Genomic DNA, 24653 nt, shown 5'->3' with positions numbered 1-24653 from the left:
GACAAAATTTTTGTCTTCTTAAGAAACCATTGGACAGATACATGGTCAGTCAGGCATTATTCCTGCACCTGAAGAGATAAAGAGAAGATGGCAAGAAGCTATTTGTAATTCCAGAGCTTTTGCTCTGTCCAGTTACAGCTATTCTGTAGGCTAAATCACATTTGCTCAATCACTAGCTTACACTGGAGACATATTAGAGACCCTTACACTGCCCACATGCTCAATTTAGACAAAGTATGTCCTCAGTCAGACAGTCTAATCAAATTGTGCTCCTGCCTCTTTGGCTTAGACACATCCCAGCCGAGTATCAGGAACTCCCTTGCAGCCCACCCACTCTCATTTGTCAGAGGGAAGCCACTTCCATTGCCTTTGCTCATATGACTCACACTCTCCTGTCCCTTCGTCTACCCACCCTCACCAAAACCTTAACCTCTTCACCTCCCCTCCTCACAATGAGGACCATCCAACAAGTCTTCATTTACTCAAGTTATGAACCAATAAGGCTGTTCAATAAATTTATTTCTCATGAATTCCACTTAAGTGCCATGTGTGTTTAAAAATGAAAGGTCCTATGGGTACTAAATATTTCACTTGAATATCAACCAAGGTTTACAAATTTTTATGTCCTAAACAATGTCCTAAAAGGTGCTGGCTGATTCAAGAGAACAATTAGACATCTCACACATTACCTGCATCACCAAGGTAGCTCCTATGGTCTCTGCCTGGACCATTCTGTTAAGTGCAAAGTGACAAAAGCAGACTCCATCCAGTTAGGAGTTTATTTTGTTTGTTATAAAGATTGGGTTTCAGGTACTATTTCTGGGTTTCTGGTACATATATATATATATATATATATATATGTGTGTGTGTGTGTGTGTCTGTGTGTCTGTGTGTGTCTGTGTGTGTCTGTGTGTGTGTGCACATGCATGTGTGTTTTGCCACTTGTAGAGCTGTACTTACAGTATGTTTGACAGTCTATCTTCAACTTGATTTTTAATTGCGATTGAGACATTTCAATCCAAACAAAATTAACTGAGATCTTTTTGTGTGCTAGGCATTTTACTGAGTCCCAGGGAAGCAAAGATCAAGGAGATTTTTTTGTCTCTGTGGTAGTTCAACGTAAAATCCTCACTGAGTATGTATTTACTTTCACACTATTCTTATCATTGAGGGCTAATAAAAGAAACATTGGAGATTGTCCTGTCCCTTTTGAAAACTCTATATTTTCAACTATATTTCAGCTTGATACATTCTTAAATTCAACACCAGATAAATCTCTCATCTTGGATGCTCCTTTTGTTGGGCAGTCAAAACAAAACTAAAATAATTCCCATTTTTGACTGGTCTTGTCAGAAAGTGCTAAGCTAAATTCAGTGATAAATTTGTTATCACATCCAAGTTTTCAGGCTCCATTTGTTTTTCTCCTTGTTTTTAATTTCCCAAGCTGCCTAAAACTAAGCAAGTATTCATTCCTTCAATAAACAGTCACTAGGCACCACTAGATGAGGTGCTCTTTATCATATTTTTGTGAAGATGTGGACTCGTATTTCATGGAATTTACAGTTTACAGTTTTGGAAATATCAAATACACTTTGATTTATTTTAAAACATATTTAAAATAACACAAAATAATGGTAAAACAGTTGTGTAACTTAATAACAGATTGGAAGAAAATAAACAGTCACAGGTATATTAATTACTAGTTATTTGATATCAAATTAGCAATTACTAAAACCTAGGAGAACTTCCATTTCTAATACATTCTGATAATCTACCTTGCTTCATACATGAAAATGAATTTTTACTGGTCAGCATTTCCTCTCCCCAGCCTTTGGATATATTGACGAACATCACATCTAGAAATGAAGTCAGCAGTGTCTAGAGGAAAAGACTTTCTTTCAAACATGCTCAATTTATCTGAATCAGATGCCTCTGCCTCTGCCTGCTGGAATTCTTGATACAATGTGAAGTTGTAATTTGTCTTCTATTGAGCATTTGATGGAAACAGCAACAAAAAGCACCAAAGAGATAATGAATTAGAGCCTCATTTGTATGATATGTATCACATATAATATTTATGATATAAAATATATGTGAATATATAAGATATCAGTAAAATTTGGGGGTCATAGTGGAAGGGCATGCTCTCTTTAGAGTTATGAGCCTTTTCCCATTTTATTTGAGAGTTTGTTTTCCCACATCCAGAAGTAGTATTTGCATTGATGTGGTAAGGGTGGGTTATTGACCAGCAGCAAACATGGCTTTCTACAGATATTTTCAACTATCTCCTTTGGGAAAATAGAAAATATATCTTCTTAATGATAGATTCTGGGTATGTGTTTACAGAGAAACTTCATTTTCCTTACAATGAAAGTTCCTAATATTTGACAGTAAAACTAAACAATAGCTCCACAAGTCCTTAGCTTACATATTCATTCCTAAATATTATGAGTATACCAAGCTAAAAATTATTCATTTTCATTATATTTATGGAATATCTTTACTAATATTTATATAGAGAGAACTTATTTGAAAGGCATTTACTCATTTCTATGTAGAGAAAAGTTCATTTATATCTGATATAAGCAATTACTAATTGAAGAAATACTTTTATTTCTTCCCAAATCTCACAATAATTTCAGTAGCTATGCATGGTTCTGCCATTTAAACTACAAAGTTCATATTTAATGCTATTTATCATTTATCTGCACTTAAAACATGGTGTAGCTCAACCATATCCTCTAAATTTGGGATTAACTTTCTCTGATCTATTGCTATATTCCTTAAAAGTTAGAAATATCACTAAGTAAAAATATACTCAAAATATGAGAAATGACATTTAAGTTGAGAGGAGACAATTTATTATGCTCTTTGAGAATCTACTGGTAACTTGTGCCTTTCAGTCTTACTCAGGATGTGTCCAAGTTATTTTCTTTGCTTTCCACCTTTGCTTTCTTCTCTCTCCCTCCATCCTTTCTCTTTCTCTCTGTCTCTGCCTTTGGTTCCTTCCTCCTATCTCTCTCTGCCTTTATTCCCATTTTTGAGCACCTCATGGTTTTAAACTCAACCAGAGACATGGAACATTGACCTTAAAACATTTGAGGTCCTTGCTAAAATGCCAAATGTGTGTCTACCAGACCTATTAAATCAGATTCTTAGTGATTAAAGCCTTGATAAGGCCACATTTTAAATGGATGACTGGTGTGACTAGGGAAACTTGAGAGCCTTTGATCTAGATTTCCTCATGTAGAACTTTAAAGCAGTGAGATTCTGCTTGATTTGTGGTTGAATATATCCCTTTACCTAGCTGGAATCATTTTAATCTCACCAAAAGATATAGAAATTATGACTAGAAGGAACAGATGTCCACTTGCCTCTTTATCCACTATGCAGTGAACAATGGTCAGGATAACTTTATTTTGTGATACATTATGTTCTAATTCTTGAACACAACAATCTGCATAAACCTAGCATGGTGCTGTGTATATAAGACTCTGGGTATATGAAACAGTATTTTCAGCCTCTGTATTATATTGATATTAACATAAAATTTTTGATTGAATACATATAAAGCAAGATACTACTGCCTTCAGTATCTTCCCTTAACCTCTTGGTTATCCAATTCCCATATTCCATATTCACTTTCTCTAATGCCCATACTCGCTCACTTTACCTGCTTCTTCCCCTACCCAGTAATTGGTCCACTACGATTCTGTTAAGAGCTAGAAGTTCGGTACTCTGCAATGTTTCACTTGTATCAATGGCTTCTCAATCTTTCACAGAAATAGAAATCTATAGAGATAAATTGGATAGCATCTACTAGTGAAACTGAGAAATATTAGAAAATTACAGGTTTGCAATCTGCAATAAAATGCGAAGATATGCAGAATATCTGTACTATTGTCCTTATGGGGATTAAGATTTTGTAAACAAATAACTTTCCTTTTTAATGATAATAAAGCCTCATGAGAACATTATTTGGTGTTGAGGCTGGTATAGGTAAAAGAAGTACAATTCTCAATACAAAGGAATTACTAGCCTTCCTCACTTTGTAATAAATACCTTACAAATTTTGCACATCTTTATGGAATAATTTCAACTATTTTGTTTAATTAAAAGAGGGTGACCATCCCTAAAATGCAGCTAATTAACACTACCACAATATAAATCCCCTTCTCCAATCCAATAGATATATTCTAAATCAGAAAACATGCTTTATTGAGAAAGATTGTCTGTCTGTCCATCTATTTTCTTAATAAATTTGAAACCTTTCAATCAATCAGGTTTCTATTATTTTACTTATTCAAAGATTTTCTATCAATTAAATATGCCTCTTATTACAACTGAAAAAGTAACTGAAGTATTGTTTTAACCACTACTAAATAATAATCATAAACCACCTTTGTTTATTGTTTGTAATAGCAGAATCTGTCTCATAATTAATAGCAATTATTTAATATTTAATTACTAATAAACTATAAGATAAGAGAATGTAGCTTATTGTGTATTTCATTAAAAACCATATGAATGTATGAAAGAAAGTTTCCTAATATTTATACTTAAAACTCATTCATAAAGAAAATTTCTGTAAAGACAAACAAAAGCCAGAACCGTTTTATAAGGGACACAAATTGACAGTGACAGTAACCTTCCATATTAATCTAGTGTAAAAAAACTCTACATCACCAAATACAGAAAAATTCACATTTTTCTTCATCTAATGTAGCCAGTTAACTAGATATATTAAATCAAATCACAGGCCAAGATTATCTCTACTTTCTGATTCATTACAGGGAATATATTTGTTGCCAGGCTGAAACGAAATTTAGGAGACAATGGACTGATTACTAAGATAGAATGTGATATCATCCTTGCAAATTTTACCGGGAGATTATATTTTAAATTTTATTTGATAATATTTATGGAAATCAGTTTAGAACTGGATATAAATCTCAGTGGTGGACAGTTTGCCAAAAAGTGCAAGGCCAGGGTTTAGATCTGCACCACTGTAAAAAAACAAGTAAACAAATGAGCTTTGAGAAAAAAAATGCTTAATTGATCAGAAAAAAATGATCCTTAATGTATTTTTCTGCTCTTCCTAGTATACTATACTACTGGATAATAATACTATCCTTTATAACTGTTTGTAATCTATGAATATTCAAGAATTATAGGTTGAAACTTACATTCCTGAATCATGTCATATTCTGATTTTAGCTGTTCTCTACTTTTATCCTTCTTTACTTATAAATACATTAGAAATAGCACATCTTTATGGAATAACTTAAATGCTTTTATGTGTAATTAAAAGAGTGACCACTCTCAAAAGGCTGCTATATAACTAGCACCACCTCAATAAAAATCCCCCCTTCTAACCTAATGGATATATTCTTAAATCAGAAAACATGATTTTACTGAAAAAGTAGTCTTTTCAGTAGCTATGTGTTACTCACACATCTTCCATGAGATTCCTTTTTGTCTAAAATCAACAAATCAATTGGATAGTGCTGAGGTTTCAAATTTGATATTGACTAAAACTTAGTTGAGAATATAAAATCAACTACATAAGTCAATTGCCAAAAATTCAATTTCTAAAATAGTTTTAAGCCTAATAGATTATAGCACACCCATGATCAATTTCTCAACAAAATGTCATTATTCTCTTTCACTCATTCTGAGAAAAACTTCACTAGCTCCTAACAGGTAAATAATGTAGGAAACGAATCACTAGCTACCTAATTTCTGTCATTATTATTCTCAAATGCCTGTCTCATCTGCTGCCCCAAAATTCTGAAGGTAATGTGCTTCTTTTTTATATGATTTGGGAACATTTTACAGAGATATACTTGCAACCAAATCTTCCCAAACTGCAAAAGTATTCTCATAAAAGTACATATTAAGCCCAAGAGAAAGAAGCAGCTGTTGTCATAGGAGTTCTCAGCTATGTAGGACTATTGCTTTTGAATTAGAACAGTTAAAGAGAGAGCCTACTGTCCCTCACTTTGCAGACTCCAGGCCCATTTGGCTAACCACAGAGGAGACCTCTTATGCATTTTGTTCTAAAGAAAATTACGAACGAAGTGTCTTTTGTTTCTCAGTTGTTTGTTATATTTTCTCAAAATGCTATTTTTTCCAATGTCACATTTATGTTCTTCAAAGCCTTTTTCTTTGTCGTTCATTTTGAAGCATAAATAATGTTCAATAACCAAATTTGCTGTCATCTTTTCAAGGAGTATGTGCATTTTTAAATATAAAACCTCTATGCTTAAGATTAATGCAAAAGCCTCTGGAGTTGAGCTATCTAGTTATAACTTCTCCAATTCCAAGATGTGTTACATTGATCAAATTTCATTGTCTTTCTTTGAAAAATGTTTGTTTCTGTCCATAATCGTGTGAATATAATAGTACTTACATCACTGGTATGTACTGAGGAATAAATTACTTAGTACATGTAAAGCACTTAGAATGTTCCTGGAACGTAGTTATTTCCAATAGTCTTTGGCTCTCATTATATATGCTCAAGAACTAAGCACAAGCTCCGCTGACATTGCATTTTGGAGGTGAAGTCTCTCTCCTAAAAGACACTGAAATTATAATACCTATATGATTACATAATATAACATATCATGAGATTAAATGGCTAAAGTTGAATTCAAAATTGAGGAGTCTTTTTTAATGGACTCAGTGAAATAAGAATGAGGAGTAAAGGATTAGAACAACTGAGGTTATATTTACACTAAATCTCAAAGCTAAAGATGCTGCTTAATAGGGAATAACTTTCACTTTTGACAAACATCTTCTAGAACTATCTTAATCTAAAACTACCATTAGCTCACAACATCATTTAACTGAGAATCTAAACAGAAATACTTTAATCCAAAGTTTTACCAGATATCGTTCAAACACACTTTCAGTTATATTCTGAGCAGAAGCTGACACAAAGGTATCACATATATAATCACAACTGTGTTTTTTCCCCAAAAAGGCAGCTCAGACTCTAACATTTTCCTTTTTACCATGTCCCTCCACCATGATCTCAATCCCAGAGTTCCTCTACAAATATTTCTTTTTACCAGTAGAACTATTTGTTCTAACAGTCTTTTTATAGATGACAATATGTATGTGACTGTGTGAGGATTCTCCGGGCATCAGGGATGACTAGAAATATTTGGCTACATGTTACACTCAGGTTTCAGTGACATACATAATCAGAATCTGAATCTACCCAAATGTTTCATGGAATGAATACAACATTAATGGCAAAAAATTTGATATTAATGATAAATTTAAAAACTAGAAATGTTTGGAGGAAGACAAATGTGCAAATACCAGTCACTTAAAATATTTTTTAATATTTTAGAGTACAAGATGTCTTTCACTCAGAAGAGTTAAATGATTCTAATTATTGTTTCTTCTCTCTTCATGAAATGGGTTTGGTAAAAATTGCCTTATGATAAATAAAGACTTTGCTTAAGGGTAAGAAATTTGTCATCTCTGATGTAAATAGATTAAATACAATGGAAGATCAGATTCTAATTTAAAAGTGACAGTAAATAATAATTTACTAAGCAAATTGCCAATACATACATCTATTAGCTGTCACATCCATAAAACAGAACACATTTATTACTTGTATTTCATTTCTAAAATGAAGACAAGAAGTTATTTTTCCTGTCATATCATGCTTACGAAACTAAGGGGCTTGTTGGCATATTTCATGAAGTAGTATGCTAAATTCTTGCATTTAAACTAGCCCCTCAACAGTCTACTTTTGAGTTGACTACTTTATACCAAAGTAAATATGTTTAAATTAAATTTAAATTAATATGTTTAAATTAAATTAAATTTTTCCTATTTGCTCATAAATATTGCTTTTAAGACAGATCATCATTATTTCTATTTTTTTATCATCACTATCATCTAAATACGGGAAGTTGCTATTTTAGGTCACACTTTGGATCTCTGAAGGGGAAGTTAACAATGTCCATTGCAATAGACTAACTTCTTTCTCTTTCATTAATAAAAAATGAAAGAGAAATGACATCTGCTCAAGCTCTGTTTTGACTGAAGGCTTCCAGCCTTCAGTATTATGGTCACTGTCATCCTGTGGGATATTACTATCAGTAAAAAAACCTTGATTTGCATAACCTAAATCAGAAGGGGAAAAAATTAAGCATCTTGAATTTTCTTTTGTTTTCAGCACTAGTCCAAACTCTGAAGAAAAATGGAAACAAATCAGAAGCCATTGCCATCAGATTAGCCCATATGAATATTTTCCTTTTTTCTCATTTCTGTCATGACCGAGGCTTACTGTCTATTAAAAATATTCTGAATGGCTGTATTGACACAGCTTCTAGTGCATCCACAAAGAAATTAATTGAAGTAAATGCTATTATTTAGTGCTATACTCAGAATGATTTTATTGTAGATAAGACATACAAAAATGTTGTACTTATCAGAATTCTGAAACCTAAAAGTAAGCACATATTTTTGTGGTTGCTTTTTTGATACAAGGGATGATAATGAAGAAGTATTATCCATTTTAGAAAAATCTAGATGAAATGTTAACCACAAAGTTCTATGTATATAAGAGCACAAAAAAGAAAGTTCTGACTTTAATCCTGAGCACAAACAATCTGGAATTACTTTTTATAAATTTTAATCTGGATAATGGAATCTATGTTCAAATAAATAATTTAAAACTGAGAATAGGAAAATAAAAGATGAAAGTGTTCCTCTAGCCTTTACTCATATTGCTAACTCACACATTCACTCTGGCTATCTCATTCCAAATAAACTTAAAGAAAAACGTTTTTATTCTAGATGTAAAGGGGAACCTAGGAATGGAATTAGAGCAGTGAACAAGGCACGGAGAACTCTTGCAGCTGCAGAGTGGGTCACCCCAACACTGGAAGTTCAGAGTAAAGAGATTCAGTTCCACATCATGCCATCTGAATCATCTACAATCTTAATGGTTTTTGCTATTACAATTTTACTATATTATCATGATAGTAACAATGAAAAATTTATATAACTGGATTACAAGAAAATATAAAATACAAACAATCATAGCTATTAGTTTGGTGTGTCTATTTTTGAGTATTTTCCAACCATTGATTTAAAACAGTGTATGAATATTTACTGTCTTTACATAATTGAAGCTTATAATAGGTATAATCATATGTACTATACTTTTGTTTTACTTACAAATAAATTGTACTACTATTTTCATATCAGTACACAACAATATAATTAATTACTTATCTAAACAGTAGTGTTTTGCCTGAATACAGAATAGTTTCTTAAATTATTCTGTTATGTCCATGATTAAATACTTTCAACCACAGAGTTCAGAAACACACATACATCTTCCTTACTTATATCTCCAGAACTTTCTATTTTATTATTATTTATTATTTAACCACTTTAATTTTTTGATAAATATAAATATTAATATTATACATACCCATCCAATTACTGGAATTAGCAACTTATAATAATATCTATTAATTTACCAGTATGAACAGTGAAGAATTTAGGAGACTAAACACTATCCCTCCCTTTTTCCCCATATCTCAACATTAGATTCTGGTTTTTTGTTTGTTTGTTTTTACTTTATCACTAATTTTAAAAATTTCTAGTGCTTTGAATAAAGATTTTAAAACTTTTCTTGATTTTTTTTCTAAAATAACAGACTGACTTTATAGCAAAAAAGATATAATTAGAGAATCATATTTATTTCAAATTCTCATCCTTTTTCCAACATTCAAATTTTGTTAGCTTTATAATTATGTTTTATGTTGCCAAGATTTAAAGCATGTGTTTAAAAATGTGAATATAATGAAGTATTCTCTGGTTTTATAAGGAGCTAATTTAAAAACACCTAAAATGGATAAGCAGCTTAGAATATTGTGTACTATGATTAAGAAGACATACATATATTATTAAAAATTTGTTCTCACAGAGTTGTCCAATATTCCTCATATTTATACCAATCAGTGTAGACAGCTGACATAGACTTATTTGATGGTCTTATAAGCCTATACTCCATAGCTTCATCCTTTAAAATTTTCATGATTGAGGTGTGTATAAACTCAGGTCATGTAGACAGGTAACTTCCCCCTACAGTTTTGATACTGAGGGGCCAGACAGGCTTGTGCTTTAAGAACAAGATTGTAATAAATTAAAATTTATTTGTATTTCATTTCTCTAGAGAGCACTTCTTTAGGAATGAATAGAGGGCTGGGCACAAATGTGGGTGTCTTTGGGATTTTTTATCCAACATGGTAACATGGTTCCAATGTCAATTTATTTATTCTTTTAAATACATTTTTTCTAATCTTCTGATGACCCTCATTTTTTCCACATATAAGAGTATTGATATCTAAAATTGACTTATTGTTATTCTTATTATTGGTGCTGGTGATAGAACCCAGGGCCTCCCACACACTAGCAAATGCTGTACCACATTGATCTACATCCCTAGCCTTTGATGCATTCATTTTAGAGAATAACTTTGGCTCCCTAGAATGAAATAGGTAATCATTTTATAACTACAATAGAGCACTAAAGGAAATTTAAACAAATGTGAAATGGTTGGTAACTTACCTGATACTACCAGAAAAGTCAGTATAATTTACAATTTAAAAATATCCAAAAGTTCCCATAAAATTATTAACTCAAAAATATACTTCTAAATATTTTATGGGTCAAAGAAAATACTATAATGGAAACTTCTAAATATCTAAAACTGAAGAGCAATTTAAACTATCTATAAAAATATTTGTTATAAAACTAAAATAGCGTTTTATTATTTAATAAAATAGCATATACAGATACTTAAGTATTGATGTTAAATATTTAGTATAGTACAAAATACAATTTAAAATACTTAACAAAAAGAAAAACTATTTTTCCCCTTTTCCTTGCTGGGACAAAATGCCAGACATCCATAATTTAAAGGAGGAGGTTAATTTTGGGTCACAGTTTCAGAAGTTTCAGTCCATGGTTATCTGACTCAAGGCAGAAATATAATGAAGAAAGGCATGGTGGAAAGCTGTTCAACTTAAAGTGTTCAGGAAACTGAGAGCAGGGGAACACCTGGAGAGGACCTGATATAGTTCCCAAGTCATGTCCCTGTGATGTATCCAGACTCAGCCAAAAGTGTGCTAATCTCCTATGCATTTCTCAAGCCAGTCAAGTTGATAATCAAGATAAATTGTGACAAAAACTAATAAGAATGTTATGATGACAAATAGAATGGGAATTTAAAAGTGTAATGAGAAAATTGTGAAAAATTTTATGCCCGAATTGTAAAGTTTAGATGAAATGTACCACAGTTGGTTGAATACTTTAAATACCTTAGACAAGAATTTCAAATTTTTAAAATAAGAACTACAACTCAACACTGTCCAATCAAACTCCCTCTTTATACCGATGAAAAAACTGAGACCTAGAATAAAAAATTCAATTTATTAATATGGCAAAAGCTGTTTAAGTTAATTGATTTTATTTACAATATCAGTGGATTTAGATGATATCAAAATGTGCCATTAGTGAAACTAGAACCTAAAAAGCTTTTCTAAGTCTCCTATAGGCAATAAGAACTTTGAATAGACTGGATGTAGGCTGATAATGGAATAGTCTAACAAACACAATAACAAAACTTTTGTAGATCACGGTTACATATGTCTAAAAGGCAGAGAAAGCAACAGAGGTACAAATTCAGACTCCTCAGAATGCAAACAGGAAGACAGTAATATTTTAATGTACAACTAAATTGTAGGTGCTGATATGACATGCGTTTTATAGTGTTAATTATTAGGAACCTGCTCAAAATACTTCATTATTTTATAGTCATGCTGCATAAAAATACCACATCCCATGAATTGGGAAAACTTCTTTGTTTTCTTTCTTTCTTTCTCTTTGCTTTTTATTTCCCTGGAGCATTTCTGACTTTATTACTATAGAACTTATAGTGAAAATTAAAGAAAAATAAAACCATATTGAAACCAAGCATTCAGAATATATATTTTAATACGGAAGGAAACACTATTAATCTACATTACAATTTTCTCCAATCCAAAACCTTAGAAAGTTTTATTTTAGACAAAAACTGCAGAGATATTTTCAAACTAAGACATAATCCATGATTTCAATTAACCACTGATAATACTCGTGCGGTATCTATGGTTGTAAAGACATGAACAAATGATTTAAAGATCATTTTCAGGCCTAGGATAAGTATTTTGCTGAAATGGGAAGTAATGAAGAATCTAGAGCTACCTGTATGATCTACCCCTGCAATTTACTCCTAACGATGAAGAAAGAGTCTCATATAAAAATTTCATTTGGGCTCATACTTGTAGGTTTAAAACTGACATTCCAAACGAAATGAAATCAAACAATATGTGAGTTAGGAATTATCATGGGAACCATCCACACAGACTTCTTTTGATATTAACATTGTATGTTTACTATGGGATAACCAGTGACGGAAATCATGATCCATTTTAGTCAACAACAGGATAGATAACCGAATTTAGAATTGGAACCCTATCCAAATGGCAGCGTTTTCCAAAATAAATCAAATGTTATCATTTACTAAGGCCCTAAGTATACTTGATTACTAGATCCTAATTTTAGCAGAGAAGGTAACTCTTTTTTCAGACCTTGAAAGAGGTGTCTGAATTTAAACAACTTAGAACCGGAAATGACAAATCATTCTACCCTTCTGTTTTGTCTGGGGTATGAATGTAGGGAAAATATATGACTCAGTCCAAGGCAGAGAAATCTGACAGAGCTCATTTTTCTTCACACATACATCTGTGTTAAAGCACCCAGAAAAATATTGTCCTCTGAGAATTCAAAGTGGAGAAGAGACTGGAGATCTCTCCCGGTCATGTGAAGATGGTAACAAAGAGGTAATGGCACCATGAGGGCACTTGAAATAGCAAAGTTGAAATTTTTTTTCAAAGGGAGATATTTTCGCATAGGCTAATACATAGATTTAAGCAGACTTTGTTCGTATTTCTTTCTAGCATTAGCTCTTATTCATGGTTGATTTAGTAATTGGTAATTATTTTTATAAGTATGCTTGGGATAAGGAACAAAGGCATTCTGGAGTTCTTAGAAACATAAGGAAACAGTAATACCTTGAAGATGTTTGATATAGCCCAATAAAGGCAATCTTATTTCAGCTGCCAGTCTTTTCCACCTGACAATGTAGAAACACAATGTGTGTGTGTTTGGACTTGTGAATCAATTCTCAAAGCTTGATAAATATTGTCATTGCCTATTCAAATATTTCCTTTTTGCCCACTCTATAGAAGACTGAGGTGGAGTGCAGAAAGTAGACCATTTTAAAAAACTGGGAGTTGACTTGGTTTTGGGAGGTAACAAAAAGTAAATCTCAAAAGAGACATGAGAGGGAGTTTTATGCTGAGAAGGCTATATACAAAGCAAGAAGCTGGGGACATTTAGGGCCTAGAAAAATATCAAGTAGTAATGACTTCCAGAATTTGGACAGTAATAGTGCAAAAATTTTAATGAATCAAGCATCACCAATCATGTGTGTTTTCAAGTTGGATCAACAATTAATATTTGTGGCCAAATAATGGGCTTTTGGCTTCTGTCAGTTTAAAGACAAGCTCTCCCAGGACCCATGTACTTCAAAGCCTTTGCTAGTAATTCCTTCATATTTATAGGAAAAATATCCCCATTTGTACAGGAGTGAGTACTAAGTAAGAAAGTGCTCAACATGAGAAATTTTGTTTCTTAATTTTGTTCTGTGACTCACCATTGCTTAATTTTCTAATGCCCTTTGAAAATGTCAAAGGGGCCTTTCTAGCATCTAAAATGTGTAGCATTCCAGTAACCAGGTCACTCTTGGATTCTGAAGGGAAGAATGATAGCTGTCCCTCTTCCTCCTCCTCCTCCTCCTCCTCTTTCTCCTCCTCCTCCTTTTTCTCCTTCCCATTCCTCTCCTCATCCCCCTTCTCCTCCTTCCCCTCCTCCTCCCCCTTCTTTTTCTTCTTCTCTCTTTTACCCTCTTCCTTCCCCTTCTCCTTCTTCTTTTTTATGATTCTGGGGATTGAACTCAGGGATTTCACACTGAGCTACTTCCCAAGCCTCTTTCTTTCTTTCTTTCTTTCTTCTTTCTTTCTTTCTTTCTTTCTTTCTTTCTTTCTTTCTTTCTTTCTTTCTTTCTTTCTTTCTTTCTTTCTTTCTTTCTTTCTTTTCTTCCTTCCTTCCTTCTTTCTCTCTCTTTCTTTCCTTCCTTCCTTCCTTCCTTCTTTCTCTTTCTTTCCTTCCTTCCTTCTCTCTCTTTCCTTCTTTCTTTCTTTCTTTCTTTCTTTCTTTCTTTCTTTCTTTCTTTCTTTCTTTCTTTCTTTCTTTCTCTCTCTCTCTCTTTCTATTTGTATTTTTTTTTGGAACAGGTTCTTTCTAAGTCACCAAGTTGCCCAGACTAGGCTGGAACTGACAATTCTGTCCTCAGTCTCCCAGAGTGCTGGGATTAGAGGCAGGTGTTACTATACTCAACTTCTACCCTCTGAAATTTTAATTCCCTATGAACCATGGCTCTAAGTTTCATCTTGTATGGAGTCTCACAAAAATCTATTATGAAATTATATCCATCAACTGCTGGTATTGGATGAAAGTTTAGGCTTCATCCATTTACCACCCCTTAGGTTTTTCTATCAAACAATTCTTATTTTCCTTAGGCTCCTTGTCCAATAGTCACCATACATATAAATTCATTCTCATTGACCCTAGGAAGGATCATCAGCCTGTCAACTTTTCCAAAGTCTATTTTCAATTTTAACTTTAACTAAGGTGTCATACCTGCAACATATATTATCATCATTCCTTTTGCAGGACAGTAACTCCTGGTTAGGGAGGAAGTTATTGGCGAAAGAAGTATATGTTCTGCTTTCATTTCTCAATCTGTGACAAACACAGCTTCTAAATAGAAAGGTTTTTATCTGTTGTTAGATAGTTTTTATTTGAGAGAGAGAACTGCCTTATATCCTTAGTTCAACTAGGCTTTGAAACTTGTGACTTGTAGAAGGATTTTCACTTCTCTAAAATTCTATAATGACAAGTAGCAAAATGAAATAAGACCCCCTATTACTTTTATAAGTTGCAAAGATTAAATGAGATAACGAGCAAAGTTCACAGCACAGTCACTTATGTACAAAGAGCTGCAACTATTTTATTATTAACATTACACCTCTACTGTTGCAAAGACTGAAATATGTGCAACAATACTCCTTAGAGGAGAAGTCTCTGCAACATTCAAAAAGTGGCTTTTGTATTATATTCACACTACATAAGAAGCTGTACACTTGATGACGTACCCCAAAAGGAATGTTGAATAATCATGATACACAGCTGAGTGACTTAGAACCCTGTTACCAGAGGATACAGAAATAGCTTCTTTGCTTCTTGCTCATGGGGAGAAAGTAATATCTGATAAAGAAGATCAGGGAGAGGAAAGATTCTCAATGATACCATTCTTTTAATTACAATGTAATTAATGTGGTAGGAAAACCTGAAATTAAGTGTTAAAAGGACAAGAGTTTGGTAGTAGTGTATGATCCCAAATCTGTAACCTTTTATAATTTAGATTTAAAAGACTTAGTATTTTTATTATGAAATTAAATTGCTGTGCTGTCTTACCTCTCCCAATGGTGGTTGGCAATACTCAGAATTATTGAAAATCTCATGCGAAAATTAATAATAAAACTCCTTGACATTCAAATCTTGAATATTCAGTAATACAATTACAAAGGATACATTACTGAAGTGTTAGTATTGATACTTTGTTTAAAACAGTGTGGTCATCTTTTACCTTGTTTGTGAAATATCTTGGTTTATGATACATAGGAAAGATTCCAAAATGTGACACATCTTGGAAGACTACATGAATACATTATGTCACCATAGAGGCATCAAAAAATTAATGTTTCAAATATGTAAGGCTTGGTGCAGCATAACTTTTGCCAGCTACATCTTGGACCAGTCAAGAGCATTTTGCTAATAGTTGGTTTTTATTTAGTTTATTGAAATGGACATTTATAAGAAAAGTTTAGCATCTAGTTACTTCTAAACATTTCAAATGTTTTCATAGATATTTTAAACATTTTTTTTATTTTTAATCTTACATACTTTAATGTCACCATATGAAAAATGCCTAGAGGAAACAACAGGAACACAAAAGTATTTACAGTTTCGTTGTATTGTAATTGCCCTTCCAATGATTCAATTTTGATCAGTAACTTGGAAATAAATACAGATAGGGCTACATTTTTAAAATATAACTTAAATATCACAAATCTTATAAACATGAACAACAATTGTTAATGCCATTTTCCTTAGAAGAGTTTACATACTTTTGGGCAACATTATATTCTGTCAAAAAATTTACAAGTCTATTTGACACTTCCTGTTATTCCTTCCTTCTAATGGTAAAAAAAAAAAAAATACAACAAACTGCAAGAATATATTTAAATGTATATTAAATAAATTTTCAAATATAAAGAATATATTTAAAAAACTGGAACAACATATTTAACCTATCAAAATGCTTAAGATTTTAAACCTAAAATATTTAAAATATTTATTTCTTTTGTTCTTACTTTTGAATTTTAAAAAAACCAGGTAAAGCCCTGAGCTTTTTGTTTAACTCTTGTACCCATGAGCTTTTATTAGGGAGATAACTGCTGAACATCGTCCTACAAAATGGAAATGTCTTTTTTTGTTTCTTCTTATTTTGGTGTTATATGTCCTTTGAGTTCCAAACAAGGTATCAAATCTTTCATAGTTTTTTCCCCAAATAATATTACCTTTAATTGTTGTTTCCTCCCTTGATTTCCATTTTATTTAATCAACCAATAATTTCAAATTCACCATACAAAGTTCTACTTTGGTTGCCATTCTGACCATAAAAAAATGACTGCAAACATTGATTAAAATTAAATTAGTTATTCTTTAGCTTGTAGATGAGGGCAGAGGTTAGTCATCCTTCTTGATTTACACTGAATGGTTATTATGCAGACATAGTTGCAGAAAGCTAAATACTGATTTATGAATGACTTATCTTTCTTTATAATTCTTAAATACATTTCAAAGGAAATGGTTTTCCTGGGAAAAGGCAAAAATGTCAATCTTTTATAGTAAGCATACTTGCACTGTTTTCTTTTTTATATATTGAAATGGATGAGTGGTTATAGAACATTTAATTTAGATAGCAAATATAATGATTAATCTAATTAAAATGAGTTTTTAAGTAGCTATCATTTAAAAAAGCTATATTGAAGTACTTCTCAAAGGAATATGAGCATTTGAATTATGGGCAAGGTTTATATTTATATTAAAAGTGCACTTCATTTTAAAAAATCTAACCAAAAATTTTATAGTTTAAAACAACTAAGTGAGAACTTACTGTTTGAATTATAAAAGTTTAGGAGTTTATTTTTATATTTGTTAAATGTTTATTCAGAGTGTTTTGTAATTAACATTCCCAAATATTTTTCAAAAACAGTATTTTTATACTTAATGAATAAAAATATTTTGAGGAATGTATCAGCTGCATAAAAAGATATATCACTGTTAAAATACACATTGTGATAAATAACAAAATGGTTATCATGATAATTTTATTTTTTTATGATAATTTTATTTAAAACTAAAAAGTAGCACCATCACTATTACTGATGACCGTGAGTTCCTGTCTCTATTGAATTTATTATTTTGGTATTCAAATCTTGACATTTCCAAAGGTACAACAAGCAAAATTTGAAAAAACAGGAAGTTTAGAAATGAACTTTTTGTAAGTAGTGCAAATTTTTGTGATTTTATTATTTTATCAAAAACATATTTTACCAAGATACATCATGTACAGGTACAAACACCCAATGATAAATGTAAATAAATTGTATACCTAAAATGTACCAATAAAAGAATTAAAAACAAACAAAAACAAAACAACAAAAAACAAAAAAACTTACTTTATACAAAGTCAAATTCACCTAGTAAAAAGGACTTAGTAAACACATACCAAAAATTATGCACTACTTTAATTCAATCTGTGAAATTTGCCCATCCATCATGCTGCAGTATAAATACACAATTTCTCCACTTGGACACCAGTGAATTTGCTTTACTTATTTTTATTTGGACCTAAAAGTATTTTACCTGACTGGGTAATTGAATTTGAAAAAAAAATAAGCCATTTATTTAAAAATGTAATTAACATTGCATGAAAAAATTTTCATTCTAAGTTTCTTGATTTTCAAATGCATTAAAATGTTCTAATAAAAAGTTTATACAAGGGGTAGGTTTTATATAGGTAATGCCCTTGCCTAGCATGTATGAAGTCCTGGGTTTGACTCTTAAGGCCACAAAAAATGAATTTAGTAAAATAAAATAAAAATTGAAACATAATTTGAAACTTTATACATACTTAAACTTGATTCTTCAAGTGCCATAAGCATCAGCAAAGAGAATATCGTGATTCATGAGGAAGATACTATTCTACAAATACTTTGCTACCTGCAGACCCTACAACAGTGTCACTTGCTAACCTTTGTGTATATACCACCATGCTGACAACCTACAACTAAAATCTGAGCAGTCTGAGTTGGCTAATGAAGTAGGTTACAAGCAATTATGAGGTGTCTAAAAGATAGAATAGAGTGCAAAGTGAAGGTGACAGAGGTACAAATGTGCAGTGGATTTGGTGCGTTTCTTCTAAAACTGTGACCAAGAATTAGCTGAAATAAGCAATAATATAAGCAGATTTCAAGACCACAAGCAAAACAACTTGGAAATATTTGGGAACATCTTCATGCTCCATCAGCATTAGCATGATGAGAAAAAAAAAGCATAGACTTTATTTCAAAGTAAAATGATATTATTTATGAACATTCTTTAGTAGATCTACTTAAGTTGTCATCAATAATTTCAAGAATATAAAATATTGTAAGTTTAAGCAAGAACATGAAGCTCTTTTGGAATAAAGGAAACTCAAGGAAAGGAAAGGAAATTTCTTCTTTGTTTTTACAAGAACAATATGTCACTGATTTAAAAATTCTACAAATATAACTGGGAAAGAAATATATTATAAAAGAAATTTATATGAATAACAATACAAAAAACCCACAAACTTATTTAGCAAGTAGATAAAATAAGGTATTTAATGAGTAATATAGTATGACCAAATGTATCTTGCCTCAGAAATAAAAGAGTAGTTAAATTTTCAAAACATTCCATATTCACTACAATATACAGACTTATTCTGAAGGTAATAAAGCTTTTGAGTCAGTAAGGTTGCTCCTATCAGGACTTTCTGTGGTACTAAAATTTTCTATTATAAATAACTATTTACTTTTAATCTTAATTTTGTACTGATAATTATTTTCTTAAAGAGAACTCTTCAAATTGTGTAAGTAAAATGTAGGTCAATATAAATGAAGCACTCTGTTTTGCCACAATAATTGGTGAGAAGAAAAATGCCAAGAAATATAAAAATTGAAAATTTTGAAATCTATTTGAAGTATGATTCTTAGAATGTAAGAAAAGAAATGGTAGTTCTTCAATATTTTAACATGAGCCTGCTATGATTGATAGAAAGACAGGGTTTACTTTAATGGGAAAATGCTTCAAGCATTCTATAAAGCAAGTACTATAGAAGATTGCGTCTTTCCTCCTCATTAAATGCTAAGATAATACCACTACTTACAACTTCAAATATATTCATATATATAATATATATATATATATATATGTATATATATTATATATATATATAATAGTCTAGGTATCAGGCAGTGTTAAGGGAATAATAAAGTTAGTAAAACAGACCTGAGTCTGTTAACATGAATATGAAAGGAGAGGCTACCACTTAAAATAGTTTCAACTATCTCACCTGTTTGCTAGGAATATTTAGGTTATTAGAAAAATTACTAGAAAGCCTAAGACTATTCTTTAAGGTGACTGGTTGTAAGCCACTTCAAAAAGCAATCTTTTGTAAAACACACTTTAAAAAATGGTCTCAAAACTACTTTAACAAAAATATAAAAGGAACAAATATAACTGCAAATTGACATGATCTAGATATATATGTCTATTGACATATTCATCAAAGACCTGAAATAGGAAAGGTTTTGTCCTTAGAAATAAATGACTTAATGCTGTCAAAATTAGTTATAGTCATTAAATTAATTTATCCACTCACTACAAAATTAACGATAATCCTACTATGAGTTTTAGGAGGTTTTGAAAAAATGTTCTGAAATGTGTTTGAAAAAATAAATGTGTGAAAAGGCTAAGAAAATGGAGACCAAAATGTAATGAGTGTGTGGGGATTGGTCTTGATCATCTAGATATCAAACTATATTATAAGACTAAATTAACATATCTTCATAAGCAACATAGAACAAAAGAGAATAGTCTAGAAAAAAGCTCAATTAAACAAAGATTTTAAATTTAATTTATGCCTCATTATCACTTAAAATGTACTGAAAATTTTTGTTTCTACAAAAAGAATAGATGTAATTGGCTATTGATTTCGAAAGGGTTTTATGTCTACTTCATCCACCTTTGTTTCCAGTTGACTTTCTAGTTTTTTAACTTTCTTTTGAAATTACTGAATTAAACTTTATTATCTATCAGAGATTAGCTCAGTAACCCACTAGTTAATCTTTTAATTTGCCTTTTGAGTTTATCATTTTCTTGATCAATCCTATCTTTCTCTTCAATTTAGGCAAATTTCTTATTTGAAATGCTCCATGTGGTATAGAAAGACATATTGAATGTTTCTTGTTTCTAACCCTAAACAGTAAAATCTGCCATTAGCCACACTCAAAGGAACTTTTCAAGATGAATGAGAAAATGTACTTCTCAAAATAAAGTCTTTTAAACATTTAAAAAATGTGGGCAAACTTTTTTTACAAGAGTTTCTTAGTTTTTTTTTTTTTTTATACTAGGGATTGAACTCGGGACCTTGCACTTTTGAGGCAGGGGCTGGAACCACTGAGCTAAATCCCTGGCCCTTAAAAGAGATTTTTTTTTAAAAAGGCTTAAATGATGTTCCTTGAAGAAAATATAATCCATATATATTAAATCCCACTCAAATGTGGCATCTTATTCCAAGAAATCTAAGTTCTACCTATGTGTACTCTAAACCAGGAGTTGGCAAACTATGAACTTCAAGCCAAGTCTAGAGAGATATCCGTGTTTGTAAAGTTTCAGAGGAATATCCATCCATCTAAGTAGACAAGCCCATTTCACAGATGTGGTCTACAAATCTTAAAATGCTATTGTCTGGCTTTTGATAGAAAAAGTCTGTAGCCACATTCAGCTATCATTGATGTTTGCAAAACAGCTGAATGTTGTCTCTGGAACCTTACTATCTTAGCTTTAAACTTGGATATCATCAATCTACTTGTGATGTTACAGCCTCAGTGTCCTTAGGTCTGGTTTTACACTGGTTTTCTTTGGATTGACAATAAAGTTAATTTTGATTTTTGTTGTAAAATTTTTGGAAAGGGTGAATATAAATCATTATTTATCTGAAATTCCGGAAAGAATCAAAATTTAAATAGTATCCCTTACAAATACAAAGCAAAATAAAATCCACAAAGGTAATCAGTAGAAGGAGCTAAGAGTAAATAATATCTAACTATGGTTAGTTAGGAAGATCTAAGTATAACCTAAAATCACAATGCAGTCATAATAAAAAAAATGAGGTCTTGTTTCCCAAAGAAGTATCAAAATCATGTTGAGTGGTTATTGTAATTTATTGCATGTAATGATTAATGAGTTGTTTTGGCTTGTATCTAAATTTATGCCCAAAGCCTCATGCAGTCAGAGGTGGGGTTTTTTGAAGGTGGCTCGATCTAGCTTGTGTAATGCTGGGATTAAGGATGTGATACTGGGATTGATTCCTGGTGAGATATTGGATTAAGGGTACCCCACCCTGGGTGTGAGTGCTCCCACTCAAAGCATGTATAGAATATAACACACAGAAAGAGGGCTACTGTTGTTGCTTGCCGTTTGCTGCTTGCTGCCTTCTGCTTGTCAAGAACTGTTCCTCTTCTGTGATGCCTCTCTGCCATGCCATCCTGAGTTGGAGCCAGACAACCTTGGACTGAAACTTCTAAAACCAGGAGCCAAATAAACCTTTCCTCCTTTAACTTTGAGTGTTGAGTATTCTGTCTCAGAAATGAGAAAACTAACTAAGACATACATATATTAATTACTACAGAGAAATGTCCTATTCATATTGTGTACAAATATATACAAACACATATATGTATATATAAAACTGCAATTTCATGTTAAATTTCATATGATTTTAGTATGTATAGACATAAGAATGGCTGCTTGGAAGGATGCCCACCAAACCATATGTAATGCCTGCCTAGAGAGGTGAAACTTTTTCAGGAAATTTTGCAATCTTCATCATGTGTTTTTCTGTATTTTTGAATTTTCTATAGCAAGTACTTATATGAAAATGTGTACATCCATAACATACAAAACAAATATATTAATGAACAGAAAACATTATCTCAGATAAATATGCTTTATTTTAGCAATAAGACTCTTACATTTGAGCTCAGATATACTTGGTGGTATCAATGAATAAATCATATTTCTGAAAGAACACATTTATTTATTAAATCGAATTTTTCTACTCACTGTGTAAGAGAACTGCATCACTGTAGAGGACTATGAAGTCCTCATGGTCATAATTTCATATTTGAAGAAAGAGCCTGAGATAGTTTAAATGTGTAACTTAAATTCACGGTAGAGATTGGACGAGAGCTTTGATAATTTCCAGTTGGTGTCCTTTTTACCCCATCACACTGTTTCCCTTCTTGGTTCCATCATTGTTCCATGGCTCTTGACCAAGGACAAATAATTAGTGCTGGGTGAAGCAGCATTATAGGACAGTACATAGCACCTACCTAAACAACACTGAATTACTAATCTTAAAGGACTAACTTATCACAGATTTTTTTATATTAAAAAAATGGGATAGCGGTGTGGCTCATTGGTACAGAACTTGTCTAGTATTCATGGGTCCATGATCTCATTCCAAGTACTGCCAAAAAAAAAAAAATTAAAAGAAAGGAAGAAGAAGAAAGCAAGGAAAGGGGGAAAGGAAAGAAGAAAAGGAAAAAAGGAAAAGTAAAAAGGAAGAAAGGAGGAAAAGGCAGGAAGGAAGGAGAGAAAGAAAGGAAAGAAGGAGGTAAAGGAAAGAGAAAGAAAAGAAGGGATGATTTAAAAAAAAATCTTCCAATAACATGTGACCCCTACTAATATTAGGGTGTTCATCTCTATTCAGATGGAGGACCCAGTTATGTGAAAGTCTGTTGCTTTGTCTAATTTAAATTACAGTATTTTATATGACTTACTAATAACATGGAGGCCTAGATTCTCAGTAAGTCAACTCAGTATAAAATTTGTTAAACCTTTTATTTCCTTGATATCTTCAAGTTCACTAGAGTTGGAAAAGTGACCAACCAACATGAATTAAAATTAAGTGCTTGTCTGCCTGGTAGCCCAGGTGGACTAGGAGAGTAATACAAACAAAATACTGATTTTTATCAACTTGAAAGAAAATATATAACACTTTGTCCCATGCAAGATCATTACTTTTTGATTATGTGATAGTCTTTGCAAAGATTACACAATACAGGTTGAGTACCCCCTTTCAGAAATGCTTGGGACAAGAAGTTTTTCAGATTTTGATTTTTTCAGGTAATAGGATATTTTCAAATACATAATAAGATACCTTGGGAATGAGACCAAGTCTAAAGACAAAATTCATTTGTTTCCCACATACCTTATACACATAGCCTGAAGGTTATTTTATACAATATTTTTAAAGCATCTGCACTTTGTCACCCACCAGTCACTTGGGCACAGTTGTGGAATTTTCCACTGTAGCATCATGTTGATGCTCAAAAAGTTTCAGATTTCAGAGCATTTGGGACTTTGATTTTTGGAATAAGGAAGCCCAATTTATATTTTTAAAAACTCACCTTTTATTCTAGGAAAATATATGATGAGCTGTTAGATCTCTCCTACATTTCTGATGAATTTTAGAAGTTTATGAAGCTTTCAGTTGGTTTCTCATTTCATATGCCATTCTTAATCCCCACCCATCTTATCCATAGAAAATTATTTTGTAATTCCTTGTGAGTTTTGTTCAAAAATAAATCTATTTCAGCTAATTATAGTAAATTTTAATGTTGATAGATACTATTTAGTTTTATAACAACCAGCAAATAAAATAGCTCACATCTCATTAAAAACCAATAGGAGGTAAATCAATTCACATGAAGATTGAATGAAAAATTAGCTGCGAAAATCAACAAAGCATTCCAAATTGAAAAGTGGCTGTTTATACTTCAGTAAAAGAAGGACAATATTCTAAAAGGTTTATTGTTTATTTCAAATGTTTCATTTCTTTGTAATTCAAGGTAAAAGGTCATTATATTGTTATTATTTTTTAATGGTATAAGCAATAGAATAGTATGACATTTTTGCATCCACAAAGATGACATTTAATGTAGAAAAAAAATATAATATAGTTCATATTGTCACACCTTAAATGACACAAACATCTCTGAATATTAGAA

General features: G+C 31.7%; 1 protein-coding gene across 15 annotated transcripts in view; it reads right to left on the bottom strand.

Moving 5' to 3' along the window:
* Nlgn1 (neuroligin 1) overlaps positions 1 to 24653 on the bottom strand; it is an 860706-nt gene that overhangs the window by 401925 nt on the left and 434128 nt on the right. The window lies entirely within an intron of this gene.

This window comes from Heterocephalus glaber, unplaced genomic scaffold, assembly GCF_053883595.1.
Source record: "Heterocephalus glaber isolate CG9 unplaced genomic scaffold, H.glaber_assembly_v1.0 deba00001504, whole genome shotgun sequence".
Lineage (NCBI taxonomy): Eukaryota > Metazoa > Chordata > Mammalia > Rodentia > Bathyergidae > Heterocephalus > Heterocephalus glaber.
This window is presented reverse-complemented; position numbering and strand designations above follow the sequence as displayed.